The following is a 9131-nucleotide window of genomic DNA, read 5'->3' as shown; positions in this document are numbered from 1 at the left end:
GGCACTCCAGGGAGGGGTTGCTGGAGCCCTGCTATCCTTCACCACTAAAGGCAATTTTTGTCTGGCTTCCTTCTGCCAAAGTGCTGCATACTTGAGCTGTCTGTGCTATCCCCCGGTAGGCTAGGCTTGAGCACTAACAGAAACAGCACCATAGCTAAGCAAGGCTATAACGCTTCCTGTACTCAATGCACTTCAGCCAAATTCAGGGTTAGTTGTAACTTAAGATGGTCATACAGTAATTTAGACCCCCTTGAACTTACATTCCCATATACAGTTAGATTTCCTGAAGATAAAGCCCTGTTGACATGGGAAAGTTCTGCTGATTAAATAGACAAAGTTAGGCTGATGTAACTACACCCCAAATATCTTTGAGTGTGTGGAGACTTCTCCAGGTGCAGAAGTAACTTTTTCAGCTTAGCCTATGCCTTTTGTATTAAACCAGAATATTCACACTGATACTGTATTAAAGGGATATTCACAGTACTTGGGCAGTCACCTTAACTGAGCTGATAAGATTAGGAGCCCAGGAGAGTCTCTAGGGAGAAGTGGGTGCATACAGAAGGTGACTGAGACTTTCATGAACCTGTGCTATTGCCAAAATGGTATGCTCTAAATAGTTTACCTACTGATTGGCTTTTTCCATCAACCATGTAACTAGTTACTATAAGCTAACTAGAACTGAAAATAGGTGGTGTATCAAATAGTACAACTTGTCTGACCTGAACTAGATAAAGATTGATATCAGCATAGTCTAAGGTGGCTGAGGACACTTTTTGTAGTTGCTAAGGGAGACCGCCATCCCCAGAGGACAGTCAGAGCTGTTGAGAGGAGGCATTTTCTTAGGGGAAGCTGAAAGTGTATTTGTGATACAAACAGTACCTGTCCTTTGTCCTTGTGTCTTTTCTCAAGGAGGAAGGTGAGAGTTCAACTACTGAAAGAAGAAAATCAGACTTTTTTTTTTTTTAATGTGGACAAAAATATCTATTTTATTTTGGCTGAACTCTTGGAAATCCTTGATGTCTTTTGGCTAAGAAGTATCCAGTGGTTTTCCAGTGGCTAAAGTTTAGTAATGTTCTGGGCCACTGAAAATACTTTTATGATGGGGAAATGTTGGACAAACGTAATTACAGTTGATACTATGGATGGTTTATAAAGTGAGTTCTCATAGTTGTGTAGAAGTTATTTTCTTGGTTTATAGATGTAGATATTCTTATTATGCAGTTACAGCTCTAATCCTCCTGGAATCTCTGAGTTTCTGGCATCTGTCATACCTTGTGATAGTCTTGGTAAATAGACCTCTGATTAGTGGTATTTTTGTTGGACCTTGATGTCATGTATTGCTTTCTTTTTCTTGTACTAAGCAGGCAGCTCAGTGGGAGTCTGTAGCTAAATTAGTTTCCTTATCTTGATCAGAAATCTATGTTATACTCAGTTAGCCTAACTTAGACATCTAACTTGTATTTATATTTTACGAACCCAATGAAGTAGCTCTCCAAAAGTAACTGTGCCACTGGCTGTTGTATTCAACAGAAGAGGACAGGTGACTTTGAAGGTTTCCAGAATAGAGTTTGTCTAAATGAACAGACCCTTTCCCTCTGCAGCCCTTCAAAGACACCTGCTTTTCTCCTTCTGACTATAAAGGGAATTTAAGCACTTAATTCAGTGTCACTAGCTACCTAAAATTTAGGTGCCAAGTGAATGTTTGAACTAAGCTGGTACAATTCTCTTGGAGATTTATGCAGTCTAACACTGTATGAATGTACACATGTGCATATATATGTGTATATGTCTTTTTCCAATAGGCATGCTTCTGTTAAGATTTTTTTTTTTTTAATATATATAAATTTCAAAAGTTCATTGGTTTTATATTTCCAGTTTCCATTTTGACACAGTTCACAGATTCCATGTCTCCCAGAAGCACTAGCCCTCATACCTCTCATTAAGTTCACAGATCTGGCCTTGCTGTGTCTGGTTTACATTCCTTTTTAACCATCAGAAATTCACTGCCAAAAAGTAGCACATTTCAAACTACACAAGTTACAGAAGCAACAGTAGATGATTCACTGGTTGAGCTTTAACTTGAGAACTCAACAAGAAAATACCAGTGGTAAAGTGGTAAAAGGGCTACAGATGCGATGTTTTCCTTTTGTGCATAATTACTATTGTAAATTGTAAATTGGAGCTTTCAAGTCTTGATTGAGCTGTAAAGAGGAGTATCTCCACCATTGTTCACGTAGAGTAAAGATGTATGGTAAAATCCAAGCTTTATATTTAAACCACCTCTTCTGCCTGACAGTGAAGAGAAGCCAAGTAAAATAGTGAATATTTCATAAGGATAAATGTTTTGTGTGCAACTTTTTCTGAAATTAAACTGCTACCTAAACTGGGTAGCAAATATTAGTTCTAGCCAACTATGGAAGAAAAACTAACTTGATTTCATCTTTTAAGCCCACCACAACACTTTAAATGGTTCCTTCTGTCATTTGGAATCAAAAATAATGTTTTAAACTAGAGTATATTTATTCTGAATGACTAAAAAATCAGAAGTTACAAAAAAAAAAAAAAAAAAGAAAAAAAAAAGAGAGAGAGAGAAGCTGTTCACAAAATGTAAACATGCAGTATATATTTCACATGATTTTCTGTCGAGACCCAAAACCTGAATCCCTCTAGCTAATTTTGGTAATTAAATATCCCATGCCATTCTTCATTTGATAGTGTCAGACTTGTGTATTCTGGCAGAAACCTAAATGTTCAACTCTTCCTAGTGTAAGAAGACACATCTAAAACTTCATTTTGGTTCCAAGTTTATCCAAGCACTAGTTATGTGTTTGGATTTAAAGCACATAAATGGACCATTGAAACTGATGTGCTGTGAGAGCTACGTACTAGTGAAATGACCAGATCTGACTTTGACTGTGGCTGTGCAATTTGACAGCAGTTAATTGTACTGCCGAAATATAACTGAGGGCAGAATTTGGCCCTGGTCCCATGCTTGTCATAACTTACCATAGTAAGCTGAATGTTAAAGGTTTTGTACAAGGAACTCCATGCAGAGCTCCAATGATTAATGGGATCTGGATGCAGAAATTCCTGTGGGCTACAACTGAAAATTCATTTCTCTATTTTGATGGCTGTTCATTTTAATAAGGGACTTTGATACCACATTGTGCTGACAACTGTGGAATAGTCTGGCTACTTATATTTATCACTTTGAACTTCTGGAGTCTTGTGAAACCATTATGGAAGCTATGGAGGCATTGTGTACTGTGCACACTTCCAAAGTATCCAGAAGCTTAAAGCTGCTGTTTACTCCTTCCACTTTGAATTTTGACAAGTCCTGAGAGACATTGTTTAAGCTTCTGTATAGAGCATTAGTAAATTTGAAAGGAAGGTGACAAATGATAATTCTGTTCATGTGTGTACCTGCACACTAGTGGCAGACAATTAATATTCTTTTTGGTAGCTTACACAAAACCAGAACTGTGAGCCATGATATCAGTAAAGGTAAAACCCAGACCTGTTTCTCATCTGGGACATTTTGCTAAAAAAAGCATGGCACTATCTCAATGGGACATTTGAATCTATTCCAGACATTATGGGCTGCTAATTTGCTGTAAGAACAACCCCAACATCTTTTCTTCAGAGTAGGCTGGCAACAAGGGTATCACCTGAAAACCTTTATGAGTTGAGAGCCATTTTTAATTTATTTTTTTTTCCATTTGTTACCTGAGAATCATTTATTTTAGAATTTTGAGGTGAACAACCCTGAATTTGTTCCTGTCCACATGCTACTGGCCTGTATATGTCTCCAATGCAGAACGCTTGCTGGTGTAAAGACCTGAGTATTGCTTAGCCTCTCTGCAGAGTGGGACACCTAGAGCTGTCTGGGTGATGATATCAAAGAATTGTCGTAGAATCTCAGAATCATTTAGGTTGGATAAAACCCTTCAGATCATTAAGTCCAATTGTCAACCTGACCTACCAAGTCCTGTCACTAATCAATGTCCTTCAGTGCCATAAGGGTCCTCGACCCATGAACCATGTGGTTACACTTGTAATCCCCACAGTGACCCAGCCATGCATAGACCACCACATAAGTGAGTGGAAGGGAAGGACAACAGGTACAACATGATTCTACCTGATTGTAGGATGCACCTTGAGCATGGCACGGATGTCACCTTCTGTCTTGCTCTATTAGTTTTTTTTTTGTTGTTTTGTTTTGTTTTGTTTTGTTTTTTCTTAACAGAGAGTGGGGTGCATTGGAAAAACAACTGCTTGCATCTATTTATATCCATGGAGCAGCAACAAAGTACTGCAGAGTGCTTTTTTCTTGTCACACCAGTTTATGAGTTTTTTGGTTTTTTTTCAACTGCAGATAGGATGGAAGAAGAAGACACTTTCAGATAAAAGTCTCATCTAGATGCCTGGTGCAATGTCCAGAAATGGACACATTAAACAAAAGCAAACCCTAATGCATTGATGCAGGCAATAAAGCCATGCACAGATGCAGCTTAGCAGTAGGAAGCTGCTCGGGTGCATTTTTCAAGTTACTGGACTTTTTTGTCTATATGCACTTAGTCTTCATCAACACAGATACTGAGCGCTGAACTCTCAGATATGGACCTTTTGAATGTTTTGTGCAGAGGCACTTCTTGAATGCAGGGGTAAGTGGAAGTGAATGTGGGTGCAATGACAAAGCTCTCCTCTTCCCATAAATTTTAGAGCTTGTCAATACCAGAAAAGAAGCAAAGTTGCAAAACATGTTGGCAGGAGTGCAACCCAAGTGAAAAAGTGGGACAGGACTGCCAACAGAATTGCACTCTTTAACTTTATGAGCCAGTTTCTGTTCTCACAGGGTGCAAATCTGGACCAGCTCTCCTGACTCCAGTGAGGTATTTAAGGATTTATATCTTTTGAGTGGAGCTGAATTTGGCCCTCTTTTGTGCAAACTGGAGCTATACTGTCACTCCATGAACTCCAGTATTTTTAGCAGCAGTTGTCACATCTAATCAAACACAAAATTTAGCAGGATGAAGTGAGAAAAGTGCATGGTTCAGGAGATTTAAAAGCCAAAATTCCAAACATTTTATCCAATCTCCATACTGACAGCTAAGTAAGGAAGTTTGTATATATGTATATGCATTTATGAGTTATTTACTGGTACTTTTATGCTGTTACCAGCATGCCATTTCTGAAATTTCTAGCAGACATCTATTATATTGAGACTAGTTCTTAAACACACACATACAAAACCCCTCAACATTATATCTTATCTTTAAAGTGAAACATTTACAGTGTTAATTCAAAGACTAACCACATTCATTTAGCACGAGAGGAAAGGCAATATTATGTAATCCATTTTCCAGTGCAAATTCCAGGTCATGAATGCTTACAATGCTTTAAAAGGAATCTATGGCCCATGAGCTGTGCATATACATTAAGAGATAAAAGAGTTAGAAAAAGAGATAACAATAGTAATTCATAAGCAGAAGCATGTGTATGCATAAGGAAACAAATTTGATTCAGTAGGCTATTCCATATTGTTTATTCATTACTGATTATTCACTCATCTTTATCTCTTAATTCCCCATATCAAATTGTTTCAATTCATCATCTACTATGGAGATTGGCTGACATATGTTTGCCTAGTCCAATCTGGCATGAGACACTATCTTAGCTGGAGATATTTCATGGAAAAAATGACCTATCCGGAGTGCATTGTCAGTTATTCAAATTATATAAAGTCAGTAATCTTGAAGAGCTGATTTTGAGGTGTTGGTGTGTTATTTTTCCATGTTTTTGAGGAAAAGACTTGGAATAAAGCAGGAGGTATTAAAGAGGTGAATAAGCTGAGAAGCCTGAATTCTCAGTGAGCATCTTGACAACAGCAATAAGCTCAGCCTACTGTACTCACTGATTTACTGCAGGACTATTTGGAAATTTATGTTTAGAATCTGGTTACAGTTGTGAGACTGATTTGTCAAGTGAAATTTTACCTCTGTGTTGCAAGGAGCAGTGCGGGAATGCCAAGAGAGCCTGTAATCTTGTCATACTGGTGTTCTTTGAGAAAAAGCTCACATTTTGCAGCTTCTAAAGACAAGAGGCAAATGTATGTGTGAAGAGGATGATACTGGCATGAGGTTTCAAATGAGTAATTAATTAAGAACAAACTATAGTTGGAGACATGCAAGAAGGCAAACTTCGGAGTTGAGGACATTTTTTTCCTGTGGTATTTCAAAAGTCTCAATGTTTCCAGATAATTCTTATGTATCTGTCCAAAATGGCCGTGTATGTGCAGTTACAGCTTTTCTGTGCATACCACCCCCACCCTTGCATAGTCCCGCTGGTATTTCTAACTGAGGTTGTGCAGACTGACTCACTTCACACATGTTAAAAGGAGTCATGCAGCTGATTTCAATGGCTTTTCAAGCAGCCTTGAGGAACCAAACACATCCTGCCTTTTCTCCATTTAATTTTGTACTGGTGCTTGAATGGCAGAAATGTAGAACAAGATATTCCATTTGGCTGTGCATTTGCTGAGTCTAAATGAGGTGCCTGAACATGCTCTAGCATGTCTTTGGATAACAACAACTTGTGAACAGTCAATCTCTGTGGGAAAAAAATCATAGCAAAAGGAAAAGCATTTGCTGCAAAAATTTGCCTGGCAGTTCTTTGTTTGTTTGCTTTTGTTTTTGTCCTTTACATGTCATGTAAAGAACAGAAATTTGCTGGTAGGGATGGAGTGAGAGATTTTCACAATATTACCTTGTTTCCACTGTAAAGCTAATAAGACAGAAAAAGGTGTGAAGGAGAGTGATTGAAACATGGCACACATTATTAGGGAAATGTAGGACCTGAGAAAAATAACTTCCAAGAGGATTTATTCGTTTGTGTGTCAGGCTGGTGAGTATTTATTTACCTGAAGCAAGCCAGATCACTGTGGGAAGAGTAGGGGCTGATGGTCCCAGTGACGACTTGCTTGGTGATGGCAGAAAGAACTTTGCAGTCCCTTTTTCATACCAATCAACAAGCCACCAACCTCCAGGGGAGCCTTGGGCCATCTCAGGGTGAATTGATTGGTTCCGAAATACAACTCAATTGATTCAGAAATACAACAATTGATTCAGAAATACAACTCTACTCTGCTCTTGTGAGACTTCACCTGGAGTACAGTGTTCAGCTCTGGGGCCCTGTTTAGGCACCTAAACCCTGTGTTTAGGCAGCTAAATACCATAGGTCCCCAACATAAGAAGGATAAGGACCTGTTGGAGAGAATCCACAGGAGGGCCATGACGTTGATCAAAGGGCTGGAGCACCTCTCCTATGAAGGCAGGCTGAGAGAGTAACGGTTGTTCATACTGGAGAAGAGAAAGCTTTGGGAAGACCTTACAGCAGCCTTCCAGTACTGGCCTACAGGAAAGCTGGGGTGGGACTCTTTGTCAAGGAATGTAGTGATAGATCAAGGGCTAGTGGCTTTAAACTAAAAGAGGGAGTGTTTAGATTAGGTAAAATGACAAAATTCTTTACTATAACGGTGGTGAGGCACTGGAACAGTTTGCCCAGGGAAGCTGTGAATGCCCCATCCCTGGAGGTGTTCAAAGCCAGGTTGGATGGGGCTTTGAGCAACCTGGTCTAGTGGGAGGTGTCTCTGCTCATGGCAGGGGGCTTGGAATTAGGTGGTTTGATTCTATGATTCAGATCAATCAGAAAATTTAGGCTGTGTTTTCTCCTTCCTGCCTTAACTGTCTGCGTTTCTGCTATAAGAGTAGGCAGATGTGTATATGAAGCCGTTCTGTGTGTCCACCTTCCCCTGTATCTCACATCTCCTTTCCCCCAGCATATGTTCTGTTTTCAACCTGAAGAATAGCCCAAGTCCTCTCAGAGACTTTGAATCATGAAAGTTGGAAAAGACCTCCAAGATCATCTGGTCCAACCATCCCCTTACCACCAATATCACCCACTAAACCATGTCACAAACCACCACAGCCAAACTTTCTTTGCACACCCCCAAGGACGGTGACTCCACCACCTCCCTGGGCAACTCCTTCCAATGCCTGACTACCCTTTCTGAGAAGAAATTTCTCCTAAAATAAACCTCCCCTGGTATAACTTGAAGACATTCCCTCTAGTCCTATCACTAGTTGCCTGTGAAAAGAGGCTGACCCCCAGCTCCCCACACCTTCCTTTTAGGTAGTTGCAGAGAGCAATAAGGTCGCCCCTGAACCTCCTCTTCACCAGACTAAACAACCCCAGTTCCCTCAACTGTTCCTCACTGGACTTGTGCTCCAGGCCCTTCACCAGCTTCGTAGCCCTTCTCCAGACACATTCCAGGGCCTCGATGTCCTTCTTGTACTGAGGGGCCAAAACTGAACACAATACTGGAGGTTCGGCCTCACCAGAGCTAAGTACAGGGTTTTGATCACCTCCTTGGCCCTGCTAGCTACAGTATCGTTGATACAAGCCAGGATGCTGTTGGCCTTCTTGTCCACCTGGGCACACTGCCATCTCATGTTAGGTGAGCATCGACCAACACCCCCAGATCTTTTTCCTCTTTCACCTGAAACTCCTGTTTCCCATCACAGCACTGGTGCATGGTTTCTGGCCTGCCTGCTTCTCTACTCTGACACACAGAATTACCAGTTTTGGCCTACTCCAGGAACTAGCTTCCTGGGGGTGGCTTCTCCCTCTGCCCTCTCTCTTACTTCTGCTGCTTTCCCAAAACACACTCCAGTGGTTGCTCTGGCTGTCACATGTTGTCCTAGAGCTGCCGGCACCAGTGAATGACCCAACTGCCGTTTTTCTAAGAAATATACATAGCTGTAAGGATACCTCTGTGTACATACATCTATCCTGCTTGGTACTTCTGGAGCAGTAGCACCTCCAGCCCTTTTGAATCCTACCTCACTGGGACCTATCTAGTTGCCTGGAACATACCTAGTTGTCTTTCGAATCCTGCCTCACTGGGACCTCCTGGAGAACCTGCTCTTTTCCTGCTCCATCTTCTTCCAGCATTTCCAACAAGATCATTGTTAATATATTGGGTAATTTATTTTTTTTGTGTATTTCAAGTTGTCTTCTCCCCATATATCATTCATAGACAAGTCTGTCAGATCTTTTTGGATGTCCTGTTA

The sequence above is a fragment of the Anas platyrhynchos genome, chromosome 3, assembly GCF_047663525.1.
Source record: "Anas platyrhynchos isolate ZD024472 breed Pekin duck chromosome 3, IASCAAS_PekinDuck_T2T, whole genome shotgun sequence".
NCBI classification, from domain to species: Eukaryota; Metazoa; Chordata; class Aves; order Anseriformes; family Anatidae; genus Anas; species Anas platyrhynchos.
The sequence above is the reverse complement of the archived record's forward strand: the minus strand, read 5'-3'. Positions refer to the sequence as shown.